Source organism: Mesoplodon densirostris, chromosome 14 (genome assembly GCF_025265405.1).
Source record: "Mesoplodon densirostris isolate mMesDen1 chromosome 14, mMesDen1 primary haplotype, whole genome shotgun sequence".
Classification (NCBI taxonomy): domain Eukaryota; kingdom Metazoa; phylum Chordata; class Mammalia; order Artiodactyla; family Ziphiidae; genus Mesoplodon; species Mesoplodon densirostris.
In genome coordinates this window covers 72,828,459-72,851,261 of record NC_082674.1, presented here as the reverse complement: position 1 = coordinate 72,851,261, position 22,803 = coordinate 72,828,459, and the positions used below count along the sequence as shown (strand labels likewise).

Genomic DNA, 22,803 nt, shown 5'->3' with positions numbered 1-22,803 from the left:
CATTAGCCACTGCAGTCGCTGACTGATGGTGCACCCTGAAAGGAATTCAGGACGAAAAACAGGATGAGAACGTATATGCTTTGGAAAAACGGGCCCCTTAGATAGTTAGATACATCTCAGGAAGATTTTTAAAAGGAATTCAGGACGCAAAACAGGATGAGAATATATATGCTTTGGAAAAACGGGCCCCTTAGATAGTTAGATATATCTCAGGAAGATTTTTAGAGAACCCAGATTCTTGCATCTTCGCATACACAGAAAAAGCACTAACATCAGTAACTAATATATCTGTTCCTCATGACCAGCACTAACCTTCTGCTGAGATGTATACTTGACTGCACGGTTTCCCTGGCCAAAATTACATATATACTGGCTTCTCCCCCTGTGTCTTGGGGAGCAGTCCCCTCTGGGCTACCAAGAGGCTGTTTCCCAAGCTATAGTCCTCACTAAGTTTTCCAAATAAAACTGAAACTAACAACTCTTATGTTGTGCCTTTTTCTTTCAGTCAACACAAGATTGGGCGAAGGACCATGACACTGATGGAGGTTCTGTCTCTCCTACAAGCTACAACCAGCAGAGTCGGTAGAAAGGAAGAATGAAACATTAAGGCAGCAGATTGAATTACTCACAGGTAAAACCCACCTTGGCCAGACGGACTGAAGTACTATCCCAGGCTTTAAGATACTTGAGTGATCAACCAGTAGGGCCTGCTGCCCCACAGGCCAGATGGGAGACCCTTGCTCAGACACACGATACCCACATTAAGGTATGGAAATTGCAGGAGACAGCCATTTCCCTCTCACTGTGGATCTACGAGCTATGCTGCTGAGAACACCAAGCCCCATCACACCTGGGAAGGGAGTTTGCAGTGGGATTTGTAAAGGGACATCCCACCAAGATGGGTGAGTTACTTTGCATCCCTGTTTGAGGAGGAATGACTCATTCTCCACTGGGATGCTGATGTTCTGCTGCAAACCAGACCCATCCAGGTACTACACCTGGAACAGGACACACATCTTTGAAAAAGGGGAGAAGGTGGGAGTCCTGGCCTGGCAGATCCTGCCCTGTCCATCTCCTCACACCTGATAGTGCTTCCTCCCCCAGCCAACATGGAAGGTACACACAACTAGGTCAAGTTCCTAAAGCTGCAGCCACATTAACATCTAATTATCAGGCCACAGTGTAATTCTTTTTTACTTATTTATTAATTTTTTTCCCCATAAGTGTAATTCTTATAGGGGAAGACCTCCCCATACAAGTTCCTACTAAAAAAAAGGTTACTACCTAATACCTAGTTTAGGAGAACTCCAATATTTAAAAGGTAGGGTGGAGGAGAAGCAAAGTGTGTTACATGGAAGTTGAGGTTCAAGAAGGGAGCGGCCAGGGACTTCACTGGTGGTGCAGTGGTTACGAATCCGCCTGCCAATGCAGGGGACTTGGGTTCGAGCCCTGGTCCAGGAAGATTCCACATGCTGTGGAGCACCTAAGCCCGTGCGCCACAACTACTGAGCCTGTGCTCTAGAGCCCGCGAGCCACAACTACTGAAGCCCGCGCACCTAGAGCCTGTGCTCCGCAACAAGAGAAGCCTGCTCGCTGCAACGAAGAGTAGCCCCCACTCGCTGTAACGAAGAGTAGCCCCCACTCGCCGTAACTAGAGAAAGCCCGTGTGCAGCAGCGAAGACCCAATGCAGCCAAAAATAAATAAAATGAAATACAAATAAATTTTAAAATGCTGTGAATTCAGAACACAATGATAAAAAAAATTACAAAAAAAAAAAAAGGAGTGGCCAGCTGGGTCTAATACTCCTGAAACAAGTAACACGAGGGTTAAAAAGTGTCCATTGGATATGGTGGTATGGAGGTCACTGCTGACCTTGATAAGAGCAATTTCAGTGGAGTGACTGGGTAGCCGGATAGAAGTGAATTGAAGTGTGAATAGGTGGTGAGGAAAGGGGAAAAAACTGGATAGAGAACTCCAAGAAATTTGTTCATGAAGAACAAAGAAACAGGGTGTATCTGGATGGGAATGTATGTACCACAGGAACAAGCCAGTAGAGAGAGATTGCTCAAAGGACCAAATCCTTGGTCAGGTCAAACTTGCTGAAAATGTGGCAATATTCCTTATATGTTAGGACTATTAACCCTTTTCCTGTATGTTGTAAATTTGATCTCATATGTTTTTAACTTTTTTATGGTTCCCTTTATTCAAGTTTTAAATATTTATATGATCATTTGCTCTTTACTTTCCTTGATAATTCCTGGGTTTTGTGTTATGCTTAGTACATTCAGTGGAGTTAAAAAAAAGTGTTTGGATATTTCATTTCATTAGCTCTTTAACCCATTTAGAATAATTTCTCTATGTGGCATAAGGTAGAGATCTAATGTTAGCTTTTGCAAACTTTTATTGGCTAGTCTACTCGTTTCCCACTAATTTGAAAGACCTTTATTATCTATTATGTGCCTATATATATATATATATATATATATATATAGGTAAATGTCTGCTAAAGACACAATTGTAACGAAATTTTCGGTGGTTATTTTTTTCTGGCTGTTAGACCCACAAGCCCATCTGTCTCTTAAGAGTACTCTAATTCATGATTTTTCTTCCTGGACTCTACATTCTCAGGGACAAGATTAAAGCATCCAATTCATCTTCTTAATAGGTGCTCATTACGTGTTGATTCACTCTCCAACAGGCAAATAGAGAAAATCTGGTAAAATGTTTAAATTAACCATATGACTTGAAACACTATAACTCTACTGAGTAATATATTTATAAAAATACTTAGGATTGGTCACACAACTGAACAATGAATCCATAAATTAGTAGGAATGTAAAAGTTTATTGTTAAATTCATACATTATAGGAATGATCTGTCCAAAGTAAAAAAAAAATCGAATATTCATTTAAAATAGAAATATATAATGTAAATTAGGCTACTACCCATCATATTTTTTGTGTGTGCTTATTATGAAAAATGTCCACTGTCGTTTCATGACATGGTCTTAAATCAAAATCACAATATCCAAGGGAAAAACGACTCTAAGAAGAGAAGAAAAGAAATTTTTTTAACAAAAAGGACCAAAGCCATTTTGTTAAAATAAAAAGAGTGCTCCACAGTCGCTCATAAGACTATATCCTACCTGTGGTTTCTTAAAATAATCAAGTCCCCTTCCGATCTTAATCATCCATCCATTGTTGAACCTATTGAAATTAGTATATAGTATTACACTCCAGACATTTAAGTCAGACAATGACCAAAGCTGTAATGTATTAAGTGTCAGCTAAATTTCCCCCTAACGAATAAAATCACTTCCTCCAGTGGCAAGAGTTGAACCAAACCTGGGTTTACCCATGGGCTGTGTCTACAGTGAAACAAAACGTCCATTAGCTGATAAAGAGTTTCACAATTCAATTAAACCTTCCTCCTGAATTTCACCTTGCTGGTAAAGCTTCCCAGTTCTGCTAAGAAGTGGCTTCCAAGTGTACTCAGGCAGACTGGGGTGATGTTTCAGGGGTCCCCCTGCCTAGAGGTGGGGGACATAAGCAGGGGGAGCCCTGGCAGGCATGACACGACGTCCTGTCATGCCTCCTAGAATATTTAAAAGACCATGAGAAGTACAACCACATTAAGTCAATGTTAGTATCACTGGAAAAGGAAATTATCCCAATGCCATAACACTGTGTATAGCTGAATGACAGAAAAGCACTTCCTCTTCTCACATGACACAGAACATGTAAATTTTATTCCATTAGGAAATAGGAAACTCACATACAGGACAAAATCAGCCAGATTTTTTTTTCCTTCAAAAGTGAAAAGATATGAAAATGGAGCTTTATTTAAATCTTTAATATTTAAATTGAATATTGTATGTAATTATATATAACGTATTATGAGAAATAAAAATAAGTATTTTTCAACTGCATAAAAATTAAAATATTACTATACACTAACCTAATTTCCCGGTCGTGTATCAAAGAAGAGTATTCTAATTCCAACTGCACTCCATGATTCCTGAGTGACTCTCTTATTTCTTCCAGGCCACTACTTTGCTGTTCTTTCCCACTGCCCTGTTAATAGGAAAAATACAACTTTTTGCCTCAGTTATTAATATTTTAAATTATTCCTAAACTATGCAATGTGTATCATAGGTAAATTAAAATGAAAAGATTCTATACTAGTTTCATTGTCCATTATTGCAAACAAGCAACCGAAGAAGATGAAGTAGTTTAAGAGCAACTGTTTTTATCAAAATAATTGTTTTTTTCTCTAACGTGAACATAACACAACTCTGTCCTATCTCCTAAAATGTATTTTATTACATTAGCATTCTGTGGCTTGGCAAATCTGTAAATTTTTTTTTTTTTTTTTTTTTCAGTACGCGGGCTTCTCACTGTTGTGGCCTCTCCCGCTGTGGAACACAGGCTCCGGACGCGCAGGCTCAGTGACCATGGCTCACGGGCCCAGCCGCTCCACGGCATGTGGGATCTTCCCGGACCGGGGCACGAACCCGTGTCCCCTGCATCGGCAGGCGGACTCTCAACCACTGCGCCACCAGGGAAGCCCTGTGTAAATATTTTTTATAATTTCTAGAGATGCATGCTTTTTCATAGTAAATTCTTCAGCATGGCACAGGACTCGTTTACTAATAAACCCAGATATCTTTAGTTTTTCTGTAAAAGGAAGTGAAAGTGAATAAACCTATATTCAATTAAAGAATAAATAAAATGTATTTTAATGGTGCTGTTTCGTTACTCAGATGGGGCTTCCTTCTTCTCAAATTAATCCTAGAAATATGAATTCTTTAGAAGCATTCCTATTTAAATCAAAATCAAGATGACAGAAATTGTCAATAATGCAGACAGTGTGATTGCCTCATAGAATATCCAAGAAACTGAGAAACTACTTGAACAAGAGAGTTTAGCAAAGTGGCCAAATCTTCTGGGTGAGCAGAGCCCACAGTCCTGAGCTGTTCTTCGCTGTGTTTGCGTCGTCTCCCCCCCATCCAAGGGGAGAAATCTAGATGAGGTTTAAGAATCAGTGCTTTAAGAATGTGGATCTCATAGGTGAAACCTCGGAACACATGTTTTCAGCACAAGGTGTTAAAGTGAATGGAAGGATTCAATGCCTTTTCCAGGAGATTGTCTCCATGTGGGCAGAATTAGAGAATAAATGGGTCTTGAATTAAAAAAAAAATATATATATATATATATATATCTATATATATATATATATCTCATAAGGTCACGGTGAGGATTAGAAGGTTAATATATGCAAAGAGTGTACACATGGAAGCACTCAATAATGACTGGCCATTGTTATTACCATTTATATTAATATTCCAGTTAAGTGGTTGAGCATCAGAAGAATCAAGTCACATTCTTAAGGTACACCAGTTAGTTTGAGACCCAGTTGAATGTGGCTTTAGTGCCTGTGCTTTTAATCACATCCCATAAGGAGACAGCAGAGCTATTTTCTAACTGCAACGTTAACTGACTCTTTTTTAAGTTACTTAAACTCTCTGATTTTGTTTGGGTTCCCCCCTAAAGCAGATTCTATGACAAGGGCTTGATGAATGGTCCCTAGGGAATGTGATGTTTCTTGAAGTGTATATGAACGATTTATTAATTAACGACTGTAGCCAAATCTGATAAAGCAGGATAAGCACAGCAGATTGGGAAGAGTGGAACAGGGAAGAAAGGAAGCCAATCCAAGGATGCAGTTTTAAGAGGGTGGCCGGGTGCAGCTGGGGCTCAATGCTAGCAGGGCCGCACTGGAGTTATACAGAATATGCCTCAGAATCGTCCACCAGGGATGGGGAAAGGTGAGTGTTTATTTCCCAGTTCCTATCCTATGTTAATCAAGCGTTGCTCCAGGGGTGTTAATTTCCTTGTACTTACAGTTTTGCACATGACCCATCACAGCCCAGAATCTCAGTGGACAGAGAAGCTTGGGCCAGAAAGCAAGTGACGAGCAGTGCAGCAGAGGTGTGTCATTTTGTCAAAGGTTATATCTGCGGCACAGCTGGTTGCCACAGCCATTTGAGCAAAGCCGTGTGCCAAGGGGTTATAAAGGTGTTTAGCACCTTCTGCCTACTGGAATACACATATTGATTCCATGAGATATTTGCTTCACGTTTGCATAGGTAAATTTTCTGTCATTCACACTCAGTTATTGAGGTGATTCAATGAGATGTGTGTACAAGTGCTCTGAAAGCTATGTCATGTAGACTATTACACTACACATGTGATATTGAGCTCTCCAAAGCTGAAGGTCAAGCAGTGGTTGAACCATTTTTTTAACCCATTAGTCTGTAGGTACTTTTGAACTCAACACCTCTCTCATTTCATGTAAGTAAGAAACCTTTCATACCTTCTTGTTGTGTGTCATCAGTCTTGACTTTCCAACCAGATTTTGGGTGGGGGGTTTATTCTGTTTCTTCAGAGTGGTTACAACACAGAGCAATCTGGATTTCAGCCGAAAAAAATCACCTCAAGACTGCAACAGGGAGTAGTACGGTTTGCGGCTTAAGCGCCGCCGCGGTCTGAGGAATGTCAACTATTCAACATGGAGGCGGAGGTCGATAAGCTGGAACTGATGAAAAATCCTGTTACACTCTTAAAGGAATTGTCAGCAATAAAGTCTCGATATCAAACTTTGCACGCACGCTTTAAACCAATTGCTGTCGAGCATAAAGAGACTAAGAGCCGCATTTGTGCTACTTTCAATAAGACTATGACCTTGATACAAGAACTACAAAAGCAAACAGACCTGAAGCTGTTACCACTGACTGAAGAAGAGAAAACTGCGGCAGAGCAATTAAGAGCTCACATGTCAGACTTATGATGAAGAAATGGACTTGCAAAAGGGAACTCTAATGGGGAAGAGATCAATTCCAGAGAGATTTAGGAAGCTGTCCTGTTAGCATTTGATGACTGTTGGTGGGGGGATGACAAAGGAGATTTGGCTTGGGTTACTGGATAGTGATGCCTTCCACGAGAGAGGGGAATACAAGAAGGGCAGATATTGTACACATAATGTTCAGCCAAAGGGATGGAATGGAAATAAAGAGATTTACAAATATATATGCGTATACACTTAGTCTTGTAATTTCAGGCAAGTAAGTCTCAACACCATTTTGTATCTGTTTTTGTATAATCAGGATAACACGGATGTCCTGGCCTATTGTAAAAGAAAATTATTTACTATCAGTCAGTCAAATGTGAATGAACATGCTTTGGAAATGAAAGGATAGAAAAAAAATTTGTATTATGTTATACATATGTATATAATTTTATTATTGAAAATTCTGATTGCAGATGTGGTCACATTATTGGTGAGACTGCTAATGTGTGACTTAACAGTCTGCCATAAAACCTAACTTAGTAATAAGCTGGCTTTTCTGTGACAGCCTCACGTTTATCTTTGTCCTATTCCCTCTTCCTGCTAATGTTGAACAGCATGAGCTCTGCTTTCAAACGCGGTTTTAGATTGTCCCTGTTATACTTCAATACTACCTTTGTTCTCCTCTGGTCTGTATTACTGTAATTGTTCATTCTACTGTATATGAAAGCTAAGAAACTGAAATGAGAGGATCACTGGCAACCGCTACTTGCCAGTTTGTTTTGTGTGCGCGCGCACGCGTCAACTTCCCTATTTATTAAAAAAAAAGAAAAAACTAATGGCAAGTAAATATGAAAGTAAATCATGGTATATCTATACAACAGAAGGTCAAGTTACCAGTAAATTATTACTGGTATTAATGTTCTGGGAAATGCTAAAGCTATGCTAAATAGGTAAGAGGAGAAGCAGATATTGTAGCTTTGTCGTCAAGATTGGGCTTTGGGCTCATACCGGATATGTAAACACAGGTTTTAAATTCTAGCTGTACGACCCTAAGCAAACCACTTGACTTGTGTGTGTCAGGATGGCTGGAAGCACAAAAAGATGGTAAACTATTAGGGTTTGATATTTAGTAATCCTTCAATAAATATTTCTATATATGTCATAAAAACAAGGCATTGAAAGATTAGGAAAAGTGTATCAAATGTTAGTTTTACAGGTTATAGAATTATACTTTAATGTAATTTTTAAAGAATTTTTTCTGTTATTAACAAACATAATAGCTGACAGACAGGGTTGGAAGAGTAGCTTCAGTTAAAGTTGTCTTGTCTCTTCTGAATATCTGGAGAACAGAAAGTAACCGCCCCCCCTTTTAAATTACAGATAAATAAGTCACACCTTAGTAACAGATATTTTTTTTCTTCAGTACTCAGGCAATTAATATTGAGGAAGTTCCTGTCATGGTATGGCTCTGTGATGTGATGGTGATGGTGGGATTGAAAAATGGTGGTATCATGAAGAGGTTAACAAGTTACTGGTGTTAAAGGGTTTTGCTTTCAATCAGAAAAAAAACTAGATTGTACTGTTTTTCCACTATGACTTCCTTCACAAGTTACCTTCTAAATGTTGGTTCTTCCCCTCATCCCTCTTAAAATTGCTCTTGTTTATATATTCATTTATTGCCCTTTTGGGGAATGATTCCCAAGTATAACTTATTTCACTAGATCTAGATCCAAATTTCCAATAAAAATCTCTACCTGAATATTCAAGTTGAACATGTCCAGAATACTTAACTGATTTTCTTATTTTGTTAACAGCAACTATTCTGTTAGCTGGAATTAAAGTTTGCATCCCTTTATCTTCTTAGTTAATAAAATCTATAATTCTTTGAAATGTATAATTCTTTGAAATGTTTGTTGTATCCAACCTTCACTTTACCTTCACTCTTACTACCTAATTTAGACCTTTTTTATTTCTCATCTGGATAATTGTTTTCTCCTATGTGACTACTAGTGTTTTTATGTCTTAAGTTGTGATACAAATTAATTTTAATTAGGTTGTATTTTAAATACAACTTTAATGTTAAGAAATTAAAAAATATAAGTATGCTTATTCTCCCAAATAACTGCAACTTTTTCAGATGTTTCTACATGTATACAAATTAAAAAACATTAAAAAAAAAAAAAAAAAAGACTGCAACAGGGCATACTTCACTGAATTCCAAACTGATTGCTGATGTGATCCTTTGGATTGGAAAAGTCCAAACAGTTCATCTGCCCCATCCCTGGTCATTTGGCTACTGGCTGTCTTGGATGCTGGACCCTAATATTCTAAGGAAAAATAGAAGAGCAGAGAATAAAAGTTTATGCTGACTAGGTTAAAATCTGAGCCAGTCTGGCACTTTCTGTCTTGAGTGGAAATCAATCTGTGTTCTACTTTCAGAGCTAAAATACAGTTATGAAATGTTGAATTTTCTTTTTTAAAAAAATATCTATCTGTCTGTCTATTTATTTGGCTGTGCCAGGTCTTAGTTGTGACCTGCAGGGTCTTTGTTGCAGCGTGTGGGATCTTTTAATTGCGGCATGTGGGATCTAGTTCCCTGACCAGGGATTGAACCTGGGGCCCCCGCACTGGGAGCAAAGAATCTCAACCGCTGGACCACCAGGGAAGTCCCGAAATGTTGAATTTTCGATGTTATTTTTCTGCTTTGTGTTTGAATTCTCACTTCTTCACTTACCTGCTGTGGGATGTTGGTCACATTACTTCACCTCTTTGGGCTTCAATTTCCTCATTGCAAACTTGAGATAATATTAATAGTAAATCCAAAGAACTGTTACGAGGATGACTGTAATGTGTTTGGAACATAAAGACATTCAGTTCATGTTAGCTGCTAATATTATTGTTATTATCATTATATGTTTTGACAAAGATCTGTAGGTTTATTTTTTGAGTGTTTAAATGTAATGGTTATTTCTATTAATTGAATTTAGTGATGAGCTGCTCTAATCTGACATTTATATGAAATACAGAGGCTCTTAGAATTATCTTGATGTCTTGACTGAGAGAGAAGTTTAAATGCTTTTGACCCTCTGGGGAGCCCTCTGACATCATGAAATCACATATCCTTTCTAAAGTTGATTTTCTAAACAGAAAATTGATAGCCCGGTCCATAACTGATTTAGAAACAATTGGAAAATGTCAGGTAACTTGCAAAGGAATAATGATTTTGCTGCTGCTACTGTGTATTAATAGAGGTTGTTTCCCACTTAAAGAGCTGGAAGTGCCTTGTGTTCTTATTCCAGGTACTTAACATGTACCCTGTGAAGGTGATTTGGGCACACATGGTACCTATGTAACAGATCTCTATCTCATAGACTTATGTAAAAGAATGTAAGTGTAGCCCAGTGTAATAGTCTGACCGCATTTTTAAAGCATTTTAATTAATTTATTTTTATTTTTTAAAATTAAAAAAACTTTTAAAAATTTAAAAATTTTTCTATTTTTAACGTTTTTTAAATTAAACACATTTAAAAAATATTTTAGATTTTATTTACTTTAAATTTTATCTGACCCCATTTATTTGATGTTTGCTGACATCTTAAACCTCATCCTTCCCTCCTCCCCTTGTGCCCCACTTCTGGGAAATCTGATAAGAAAGTCTGAGTGAGGGCTTCCCTGGTGGCGCCAGTGGTTGAGAGTCCGCCTGCCTATGCAGGGGACGCGGGTTCATGCCCCGGTCCGGGAAGATGCCACATGCCGCGGAGCGGCTGGGCCCGTGAGCCATGGCCGCTGAGCCTGCGCGTCCGGAGCCTGTGCTCCGCGATGGGAGAGGCCACAACAGTGAGAGGCCCGCGTACCACACACACACACAAAAAAAAACAGAAAAAAAAAGAAAGTCTGAGTGCTTCCACCTTTGGTGTTGATGGGAAGTTCAAGCCACACAAGCCCCTGCCTGTGCACAGAGGCCCTCATACCAGCCTCACCCTCTAACCACCATAAAAGCCCCCGCAGGTCTTCTTCCAGCTCTCACAAACCATTTTCAGTCCAGCTTATGAAGACTACCCTGCTCTCCCCAGAAAGCCTCATTCAGTAAGTAATAAACCTTTCATACCCTCTTCCTGTGTGTCATCAGTCTTGACATTCCAACCAAATTTGGGGTGGGAGATCCATTCTGTTTCATCAGAGTGGTTACAACGCACAGATATTGGCGTGTACTGAAAGGAACCAGGGTTTCTTGGAGAACTAAGTCCAGGTTTGGGGCAAGGACAATACAAGGTAAGTCTGGGATATCTTGTCATACTGTCAAGCAGGGAAGTGCTCCAAGACTAATGGGATCATGTCAAAAGAATAACAGAAGCCAGGATGAAGGGGCTTCCACTTGTCAAAATGGGACAATTTGAGCATTGAAAAGAATAATGATGGTACGAGATTATATCACATTGAACATAAATCTAGAGTGACAGAAAGAAGAGGGGAAAGAGAGGGAGAGAGAAGAAATAAGTAGGAAAGCTCTTCTTTACAGAAGATTATAGTACATGTAGAAAAAGGAGAGAATTTTTTTAAAAATCACCATTTTGCACCTGAATGCAATTCAAGCAAAGATCATCAAAGAATACTAAAACTTTTGAGTAAAATGTTGTTGGAGGTGGCAAGAGGTATTATCCCATGGATTATGTGTTTCCATTGCCAAGGAAAATTAACCTTTAGAATAGATACCTGACCCAATGGGAGGCATACAGTGTCCCCTGTGTGCTATGTAGTACTTATGCCAAAATATTTAACCTGATTCTCGTGGTGAAGAACAATTAAATATAGAATGTGGGGCATAATATAGGACAACTGTCCTGAATTTTTCAATGTTGTGAAAATAGAAACAGAAACAAAAAGAATGCTCTTCAGGAAAAGATGTAAGATACTAAAAGACAGGGCTTCCCTGGTGGCGCAGTGGTTGGGAGTCCGCCTGCCCATGCAGGGGACACGGGTTCGTGCCCCGGTCTGGGAAGATCCCACATGCCGCGGAGCGGCTAGGCCCGTGAGCCATGGCCGCTGAGCCTGCGCGTCTGGAGCCTGTGCTCCGCAACGGGATAGGCCACAACAGTGAGAGGCCCGTGTACAGCAAAAAAAAAAAAAAAGATAAGATACTAAAAGACATAATCAAAGGCAATGTGTGAACCTTGATTTGACCCTAGATTGAAAAAGTAAAACAATTAAAAAAAACAATTTTGGTCAACTGGGGAAATTTGAATGTGGATATATGAAAGTGATACTCTGATTATATAGGAGAACACTCATTCTTAGCAGATGTGTGATATTTAGGGATGAACTGTTATGGTGTCTGGAACTTATTTTCAAATGGTAGAGCAAGAAAGTATATATATATATACATATATATATATGTATATATATATATATTATTATTTTTTTTTTGGCGGTACACGGGCCTCTCACTGTTGTGGCCTCTCCCGTTGCGGAGCACAGTCTCCACACGTGCAGGCTCAGCGGCCACGGCCCACGGGCCCAGCCCCTCTGCGGCATGTGGGATCTTCCCGGACCAGGGCATGAACCCGCGTCCCCTGCATCGGCAGGCGGACTCTCAACCACTGCGCCACCAGGGAAGCCCTGAGTGTATAATTTTGAAAAGCTCCTCCCACCCAAGGAGTTTCTTCAGACCCCGAGGAAAAGTCTCTAGTTGGGAGGGGAGATGTTTTCCCGTACATGTATTGAGCACCTCATATGTAACAGGTGCAAGTCACCATTCAAAGCGTCCTTTATGTGTGTCATTTAATCCTTAATGATGATAACACACACTTGTATAGAACTTCCTCTGTGCCAGACTCTGTTCTAGTTAGTTTACATACATTCACCCATTTAAATCCTCATCACGAAGTGTATGAAGTTGGTAATATAATGATCTTCCTTTTGCAGGTGACCACTAAACCTTAAAGGAGAAACAAACATAGTGCCCTAGGGCCTAGGGCTGATCTCAATATTCATAAACCAGGACAGGACAATCATCTTCTCTTGACAGATGAGGAAGATGGGGTTCTAACAGGCTAAGGAAAACTGCCCACAGTCACAGAACAAGTAAATAGCACACTTGGAAATCAAACTCACGTCTGATTTGTTCCAGAGCCCCCATTCTTTCCATTTTGCTGCTTTGCCTCCCAGAGACGTTTTTGCTTTGTCATAAACCGCAGAGCAGAGTGTGGCACTTTTAACGAAGGAAGAGTTTGCCAAATGAAAAGCAGATTAATGAGAGATTTGGGATGCTTTGCAGTAAATAAATCTCTTTCAGAATTCTCATGTTCTCCCACTCACATCGTTAAAGCCATAACAGTAACAATTACCTCAGCCTGGTTGAGGCCGTGTGGGAGTGTCTGTCGCCCTGGGAAGACACTGGGGACCCACAAAACTTTCCTTGAGCTGACTGAGCCATAGGTCAGAAATTGGATATATCAGAGGTTGGCTTTCCCCGTCAGAGCCTCGTCTTGCCCCTCCTGTTTCTGGCTGTGTCTTGAAACGCGGTTACCTGATTAAAATTGGGTCAACATTAAGAATATTAGACATGTCAATGTCAACCTGTTCTCCGAGACTTAGAGCACCATTTGAACACGATTGCCCAAGACTTGAGTAGAGTCTATCTTTTTTCTTTTTAATAATAGGTAATCTTAGCTATTCCCTGGGAATTAAAAAATACCCCTTTGAAACTGAGAGGCCAGAGCAGAAATGTCATTATTTCTAGATGATACACAACTGAATTTAAAGCCAAATGCTCACATTTATATTCAAGAGGAATGTGTGTCTACTTAACGCTGGTGTTGAGGGTCTGGGGGATGTGAAGACAAGCAAGTCCCGGGCCCTTTGTCTAAGAGCTAGGGAAATGGGGTGTAAGCTGTAATAATCTGTGCTGCGAGGGGAAACATAGCATTTACTGCCCATCCGCCACAGGCCAGGCATTGTGTCAAGTACTTTATACAAGGCCATGGCAAGATGGATGTCTTAGCCCCATTTCTAGGGGAGGAAAGCAAGACTCAGAAGAAGTTGTCCTGGGCCAACAGCACTTTATGCATATGGCTGAGATTCGGACTCAGGTGACTCTAATGACAGACCTGCACTCTTTCCCCTAGGATTGACTGTTAATTAGGCAGGATCCACTTAATGGTCTAACGCATTAGGTATCCTTCATGGGATTTAAAGATTCACGAAATTAGCTCACCGAGCTGCATAACGTTTTGAGATGACAATTTTTGACCTGGGGTATTTTTTTTTCTTTTCTTTTTTCTTTTTTTTTTGTTTTGGCAGTACACGGGCCTCTCACTGTTGTGGCCTCTCCCGTTGCGGAGCACAGGCTCCGGACGTGCAAGCTCAGCGGCCATGGCTCACGGGCCCAGCCGCTCCGCGGCATGTGGGATCTTCCCGGACCGGGGCATGAACCCGTGTCCCCTGCATCGGCAGGCAGACTCTCAACCACTGCGCCACCGGGGAAGCCCCTGACCTGGGGTATTTTGAGGAGTCTTGGGCGAATCAAATAATTTTCAGCTTTTTCCAAGGAAAGTACAAAACAGAAAACTTTACCCATTTCTTGTGCTTTTATGTTGGTGGGGTGAGGCTTATGGATGGTCTTTGGGTGAGGGATAGAAGAGGTCTGGATAACCCAGATAGCTCCATTACTTGGTGAGAAATAATGGTTTTGAAGTATGACTTGGCTACTTTAAAGTGGCTGTATCAGCTCAGTAGGAGTTAGCAGTTTGATGTGGCTACCAAAAAGCCAGTCTTAAGAGAAGTATCTCTGGTGGGGGAGGTAAGAACCCCACTCTGCTTTGCCTTGGTCAGACCTTAGTTGGAATACTGTGTTAAGTTCTGGGGACTGTAGACTAAGATAAATATAAAGCAACTAGGACCCACATTCAGGAGAAAGTTTGGATCACAATGTGGAAATGAAATCTGGACGTTTAGGGAAATAGGGCTGTGCAGCTGAAGAAAAGACTTGAAGGGCTGAGATAACAGTCTTCAAATATTAGAAGGATTGTCTTGTGGAAGAGGAATGTTGATTTTTTTTTCTCTGTGGCCCTAAAAGATGCAACCAGAAGCCACAGGCTCTGGGGAAGTGGATTTGTCCTTACAAGGAAGAATTTTTTGTTCTATCTGCCTAAATATGTTTTATCTGCCTAAATATGTTGAGTTTTGTTGTTGTTTTAGAAAGTGGTGGATTCCCAGTCCCTGGAGGTCCTAGGACATGTGCCAAGTAATTACTTGGTGGAGCCATGGCAGAGGAAATTCAAAGGTACCGTGGATTGGATTTCACAAGCATCAAAGTCCTTCCCAACCCTGAGCACCTCAGTAGCTGTGGACTGTCCTTCCAGGCTTTGCCTCCACATATGTCACTAGGGTTGGGGTATGTTTTGCGGGGATGGATAGATGGATGGGTGATGGGGAATAGGAAGAATGTACAATGGCAAAGCAGTTACTTGGTCCATTCAAATTTGGTCTGCCATTTTTAAATTTTGCCTTTCCTATATACTCATTTGCTTGCCCTAAACTCTGGGCACCTGGAGGCCTTTGCTGTAACTGCTTGTGATCCTCAACATCGTACCCCATCTCATGCAATTGGGTTCTTATAAATGTTATTTGACAGTGATTTTTATCAGGTATCAAGTATTGTCAGGCTCCAATAGTAAGCGAATCTAGCTTCGCTGTATGTACAAACGCTAGGTTTGTAAAGCTTGTGGCTGCCTCCCCTCTCTGGGGAAAGACAGAACCTGAATTCTTTTCCAAATTTCAGTGAGATGGAAATTTTGGGACACCCATGAGACAGAGAACCAGTCAAAGGGCTTCACACTTAAAAGTAGCCTTAAAAATTACCCATATGCCAGTTGCACTACTCCCAGCCCCCTGTCAGGTAGCAATCTTCAACTGTTTTGAAAGATCTCTAGCTCTTTTTATCCAATTAAGGACTGAAAGTGATTGACAGAAGGTTTTTGCTCATAGTCTACAGCTGAACTCTTGTGTCAACAGTAAATATTCCAGCAGAAGGAGTGGGGGTTTGATCATTTTGATTACAGGAAATAGGCTTTTTCATCATGGGATTTGTGAGCATTTCATATCCCTTTCCTCATTATGGATACACTGCCCATCCTTTGGAAGAGACACTAAGGTGTTGGTCAGATCCTGTTAACCTCATTTACTTCCATGAATTCATGTCAAGTGTATTATGTTCATGGAGGAGATTGTCAAAACCCTACCAAATGGGTTTAGAGGAAGATGGGGCTAACTTCAGATGACTTCTTTAGGCCAGAGGTTTTCCTAGGCACCAGTAATCATCTGATTCTGCTTTCTAAGGCTGCTTCCCTTACTTACAATTCATACATAGAAGCTAAGTCCTTGATACAAAGGTGTTCTTTACAGCTGTGGGTTTTACCTCAATCTCTGGGCTCCTTGAAAAATAAACTTCGAATATTCTTCTCAACCCTAGTTATTTGAACTCTCTGAGTCTCAGCTCAGTTTATTAACATGATTAATTTGCAGTGGATCTCTATGTCTTATGTCCTTAATACATTGCTTCACACAGGGGCACCAGCTCAGGAAGATTTTGTCTGTTGCAAATTTATGAGGAAGTTGAATATTTATTTTTGGTACTTTTTCACCACCTCCCCAACATCTACCTCCTGATCAGATACCATTTCTTCTTCTTCCTGTCTCTACATTTCCAATGCCATTAAAAAATGGCCCAATTCTCAGCCTGTTTTCCCCTAGTCCTTGCTAAAACAGTGGCTGATGATGGTTTAATTTAAGGCACCACTTCTCATGAGGTTACTTGTATTTTAATAAAAATCTTTGAAGGGTAAACATTCAAAGTCCTGATTCTCTATGGTTAAATTTTAGGCAGTGTAAAAAAATAGTTTTAGATGGAGACGAAGGGAGTTGGGTGGATTACACAGGACATGGGATGAACAGGGCTGTCACTTTTTTTGTTTTTTGCGGTACGCGGGCCTCTCACTGTTGTGGCCTCTCCCGTTGCGGAGCACAGGCTCCGGACGTGCAGGCCCAGCGGCCATGGCTCACGGGCCCAGCGGCTCCGCGGCATGCGGGATGCTCCCGGACCGGGGCACAAACCCCTGTCCCCTGCATCGGCAGGCGGACTCACAACCAGTGCGCCACCAGGGAAGCCCGAGGGCTGTCACTTTTGTTCAGTTACATGAACATGGTGACAGGCAAGCATAAATGCAGAGATGGCATTCCTGTGCTGGTATGGGGAAAAGGAAGAGAGGCCACTGGTCAGGGCATTGTTTTGCCTAGGGAGGAAGAAGATCCAGTACTTTGGTAATTTATTTAAGCTTTTGTTTTTTTTTTTGCGGGATAGAGGAGCAAGTAGGGGAGCTCATACTTGAAGCCGAATCCGGCCTCCGTACCCTGACACTGAATTAAATCTCAAGACAGAGTTGTGGGTGAAGTAGAAAAGAATAGCTTTATTGCTTTGCCAGGCAAAGGGGGCTAGAGCAGGCGATTGCCCTCAAAACTCTGTGTCCCTGACCTGGAGAGGGTAGTGAGGAGTTTTATAGTAATCGTTCAAAGAGGAGAGCATGATCAGCTCATGGACATTTCTCTGATTGGTTGGTGGTGAGGTAAGTGGGTGTCAGCATCATCAACCTTACGGTTCCAACTGGTTCTGGGGTCTGCGTGTTTGTGGGTAGCACACCATTAACTTCTCCCACCTAGTGGGGGTTTCAGTATCTGCAAAACAGCTCAAAGATATTGTTATGTGTATCCCTTAAGGGGGAACCAAGACCCTGCCCCAAGGCTGCACTAGTGTTTCTTTTGACTATTCCTCCCTTGTCTCGCATCCCCTCCCTTCTCTAATTAGCAACTGTTTGAACCTGCTCCTTGGAACTCAGGGAAGGTCATGGAGGCTGAATGAAGCCTATTTCCTGTAATCAAGAAATGGGGGACACCGATACAGGCTTTGTGCCCAGGAGCCCACAGGGTCCTGCTAGGGATCATACTCAGTGCAAGGAGATGTGGAAAATCCAGAGATAAGGAATCATGGCCTCTTACTTTCCAAGGGCTCCTACTCTATGTTGTGGGGGAAATCAGACACATTCATTAAGAGTCTGCCCGATTGAAGGATGTGAAAAGAGTTATCACAGAGGTACAACTAACATGCTGGGAAAATGTGTGGTCCATTCTCACTGGGATATCTGGAAGGGCTTCCTGTAGAAAGTGGGATTTTAATTGAACTTAAAAACAATTTGTACTTTGAAAAATTATACTCTTGAAAGAAATGAGTTGAGCAAGCGCCTGTCCTCTGATGGAGGGAGGGAAGTCTGGCCTAGTTGAGTGGAGGTGGGAAGGTGAGTGTTACGCTTAGTCTGGAAAACTCGGCAGGGTCTTCAACCCTACGGGGCTTTGAACGTTCGGTTGACTATTTTCGGTTTTATTCTTCTCGCATTGGGAAGCCATTTAAGATTTAAGCAGGGGAATAATATTCTTAAAGAAAATAACTATGACCAGGATGAATTGAAGGGAGGGAGAAACGACATACTCATTTATCTACAATTTGGGGAAGAGAGGAAGATTATCTCTAATTCATTAGATGTGCATTGTATCAGCAGGAGGGAAATAAGCAGCATATCTTGATACATAAATCCTCCTCCCATATATGCATTCTTTTTCACCAGGGAGCAAGTATTTGGCAGCCAAGTTATCTTTAAAGTAATAATAAGAAAGCTATTTGGAATAAATGTTTCAGAACCATTTGTTACTTTGCACAGACCTATGAGCAAATAGGATTGAGCTAAAGCATTTACAGTGGTATGTGGTTCTGCAGGGGCCGCCACCCTATTATATATACTTATATCTTGGCTAACCTCCAGCTGTTGCCACTGCTATTAGTCAAAGAACTGAAGTGTCAACGAGCTAATCAAAATAGCAAAGTGGGAGTCAAGAGTTTTTCCGCCCGTTTCCTAAAGTCTTAGGAAGATTGTTTCCTTTTTATTCCTTCTATTCAGAACATAAAAGCCTCCCAGACATCTAATCTTTACTAGGTCAAACATTTCAAAAGGCAGTGGGATTATTTTCCAGTTGCTTTTCAGTTTAAGGCAAGTGTTTTAGGGGCTTCCAAAGCCTCCCTCCTGAATCAATTTATGAAAAAAAAAACCAAAAACAAAAAATGAAAGGCATTATTAACCCAACTACATTGTCTCGGTGTAAAAATCCTAACATATAGCATAGTGGGAAAAGGTTCTGAATCATGACCTAAGAGATGTGAGTTCTAGACCCAGTTTTGTGAATGCATAGCTTGGTGGTTTTGTCAAGTCTCCTATTTAACAGGGAGGGATTCGAATTTTCCTGTATGGTTTCTGTACTATGCCGTAGTAGTGTTCACAATTACTTTTGCCTAAGGAGTTTAGAGAATGGAGAGACACATGATAATGTTGCAGGAAGAGGGACCTCTTCCAGGGCCCAAGAGTGGGCTCTTGTCTACCACTCAGAAAAGAATTTTCTGAGGAGACACACGTGCTGACAAAGCAACAGACTTCATTGGGAAGGGGTGTCCGGGTGCAGAGCAGGAGGGGAGGGAACCCAGGAGACCTGCTCTGCCGTGTGGCTCGCAGGCTCAGGTGTTACGGTGATGGGGTTCGTTTCTGGGTTGTCTCCGGCCAGTCATTCTGACTCAGGATCCTTTCTGGTGGTGCACACATTGCTCAGCTAAGATAGGTTCCAGAGAGAAGGATTCTGGGAGGTTGGTAGGACATATGGACAGGAGTCTCCTCTCTCCTTTTGACCTTTCCCTAATTCTTCCAGTTGGTGGTAGTTGGTTAGTTCCGCGTTCCTTACCAGGACCTCCTGTTTTACGATAACTCGTGAAAGTGGTTACTATTGGGCCTGGTCAGGGCAGGCAGTTTTGGGCAGTGGTTTCCCTAAAAATAAGATTGTGGTCAACAATTTTGGGTGGAAGTGATGTGTGTTACTTTTGGGCGAGAACTCACACTGCCAGTGTGAGGCTCCAGAATTCTTTCTCTCTACAAAGATGACTGAGAGAGGTGGCTTTGTCAAGCTGGGGGCAGGAATAAGGAAAACGAAGAGCAGAACTCCTAGGCAGCCCATGATGGGCATGTACAACGAGCGGGAAATGAACCTTTGTTGTTTTAAACCACTGAGATTTGGAGGAATGATTCAAGCTTATTCCTTTTTGTTTGTTGGTTTGTTTGTTTTTCAATATGCGGGCCTCTCACTGCTGTGAGAGGAAGATAATAACAATGACAAGTAGCAAAACCTCTAAAATGGAGACTATACTCCATTATAGCCAATTAATGGGAGTGGGAAACTCGGGCTCACTGTCCAGGACATAGAAATAAAAGCTGAGGATGCTCTGAGGCATCTCTTGGATCTCTATAAGCCTCCATCATTTCTGCTGAGTAGGGTTGACAGATAAAATATAGGCTCTTCAGTTAAATATGAATGTCAGAAAAACAACAAGTATATTTGGAAGATAAGTATGCCCCAAATAGTTCATAGGATCTACTTATACTAAAAGTGATGACTTATTATTCATGTGGAGTTCAAGTTTAACTGGGTATCCTGTACTTTTAGTTACTAAATCTGACAGCCCTACTGATGAGCCACAATGGAGGCAGTTGAGGAGCGGTACGTGCTGGCTCTCGGACAGTCAGAAATGGCTCCAGCAGACCCAGGTACAGTATGAACTGCTCTTTGGATGTAGCTCAGAAGCCATGGCCAGCCCTTGACTGCAAGTACTGCCTCGGGTTTCCCTGAGGTGGGGTAGACCTTCCTCTTAATGGCCTTTGGGTAAGTCTGGAAGACCATATCCAAGGGGAGCCCCAAAGTCAGTTTCATCCTCACAACCATGTCTCCAATTCCTGGAATTGGCTGCATGTGACTCACAAGAGCTGAGGAGGTTTGTGGAAATTGGGAGTGTCATAGCTTGAACCCTTTGTAGGTAAAGTTTTGCTGTTGTGAGAGTTTGAACAGGAGCAATGTGAAAGACTCCAGGTCCCCAGGTAGATAGAAATAATCCTGTTCTACCTGTGTGTATGTGACAAGTCTCTAATAGTTCAGAGAGCAAGTATCTGGTCTTAGAAAGACTGATCCAAGCTTGGATGTTTCTGGTGACAAGGCAAGGTCCTGAGTTTCAAGTTCACCTTTTATGGCTGAGGAGACAATAAGGTGGTCAGAAGGGAAATCATGGAGGAGACCTTGGCTTCATCCATTGTGCAGGCTTGTATATGTGGTTCTATGTAGATTGTGTTTCAAAGGTGGAGCTTGTTTACAACTATGAACATTCTCTGATGTGCTTTTTGGACCTTCATTCCCAGAGCGAGAGCAGTGCCGAGGCTCTAGAAATGCCCTGGATATTCTGAGCTGTCAGTGGCATTTCCCAGGTACTGTTGCCTTGGTGCCGCTCCTTGAAATGTCCAGAGGGATTATCATCTGTCTTGGGGCGGGTCCTAGCATTGTGAAAGGAAGCTGCTGCACCGGGCTCAGAGGATTTCGGATGTGGTGGGAGGAGGAGTAGTACTACGACTCTAAATTGTATCACAGCATATCTATTCCATCTTGAGAGTGGGGTTGGGGGGTTATGAAGGGGGGCTTTTATTGTACTTTTATACATTGTACCCTTGAAACTAATTCAATTTTTTAAAATTAATTAATTTATTTTGGGCTGCATTGGGTCTTTGTTGCTGCTAGCGGGCGTTCTCTAGTTGCAGTGAGCGGGGGCTACTCTTGGCTGTGGTGCACGGGCTTCTCATTGCAGTGGCTTCTCTTGTTGCGGAGCATGGGCTCTAGGCACGCAGGCTTCCGTAGTTGTGGCACGTGGGCTCGGTAGATGTGGCACACGGGCTCTAGAGCGCAGGCTCAGTAGTTGTGGCGCGCGGGCTGAGTTACTCCGTGGCACGTGGGATCTTCCCAGACCAGGGCTCGAACCCATGTCCCCTGCATTCGCAGGCTTATTCTTAACCACTGCTCCACCAGGGAAGCCCAATAATTCAGTTTTTTATAAAGAGAAGATTCCTAATATTATTCCAAAATTTTAAAAATATGTAGTTGGATAACACTATGAAACATTAACTGATATATTCTTTTATTATTTCTCTTTGCTCCCTGGATCTTTTTCCCCATCCAGTCAGCTAGGCACTGTGAGTTCACTGTATTAGGAAGGTAAAGACTCAGCAGAAATGAGGGAGAAAAAAAGAAAATTCTCTGCTTTGGAATGTTCACAACGGAGGCCACAGTAGAACAGGTGAGAATTCTGTGAACAAAAAATAAATGTCGTCTCAAATGCAAAAAAGTATTCTCTGCACTGGGAGGCAGGAGAGGGAGGGAGGGAAGGACTGAAGGAGAGAGATCAGTGTGGCCAGGGACATGGAGACTGTGCTTGAGGACGATATGCCCAAGAAGAGAATCAGAATCTGCAGAAGATTCAGCCTGCACGTGATCATTGCCTCCAGCCAGCCCCCTCATCTCAGACGTTGGGAAATTCAGAGAGAGAGTGGGAGTACGTCAGGAGGGCCACGCGCATAGTCTGTGTGGCAGGGGTTGTGGCCATTCCCTATTTGTGAGGAGTCCCCAGCAATTTGCAGGCCTCTTCTGGAAAATGCTGGCGGACGTCTCTAGTGCTTATGTGAAAGCTTGTTCACAAACCTTGAAAGATACAGATGTAGATGACAGGTAGATGCATAGATAGAAAAATGTAATTAAATAAAAGCTCCAGGAAAGGTTTGGAAAATGCCCTTTATTGCATAGGACGCTTCTATTGTCATATGATGTTAGACTGAGGGCCGGTCCCTTCATCCTCCTTCAGACCACGGCATTCTGTCTGCTACTCTCCCGAGGGTCCTTTCTTCTCCCTGGAAGGGATAAAGCAAATGAGGTAGAACAGGAAGAGACAAGCAGCACTCCAAGCTCTGCTGGTCAGGGTTACCCTCCAGCATTGCCT

General features: G+C 41.8%; 2 protein-coding genes and 1 long non-coding RNA gene across 3 annotated transcripts in view; 2 read left to right on the top strand and 1 right to left on the bottom strand.

Annotated features, from left to right (window-relative positions):
• Positions 1–4,737, top strand: part of LOC132502201 (lipoyltransferase 1, mitochondrial-like) — a 37,685-nt gene extending 32,948 nt beyond the window's left edge. Inside the window, exons 2-3 of the transcript XR_009534411.1 lie at positions 506–631; positions 4,384–4,737. The gene's annotated coding sequence lies outside the window, so the exon portion shown is untranslated. The remainder of the gene's footprint in view (positions 1–505; positions 632–4,383) is intronic.
• LOC132502212 (zinc finger protein 234-like) overlaps positions 1–22,803 on the top strand; it is a 258,802-nt gene that overhangs the window by 85,848 nt on the left and 150,151 nt on the right.
• Positions 2,885–4,245, bottom strand: LOC132502214 (uncharacterized). The gene is made up of 3 exons (XR_009534414.1): positions 3,960–4,245; positions 3,148–3,208; positions 2,885–3,046 (listed from the first exon to the last, which is right to left on the bottom strand). It is a non-coding gene; the product is annotated as an uncharacterized LOC132502214 (long non-coding RNA).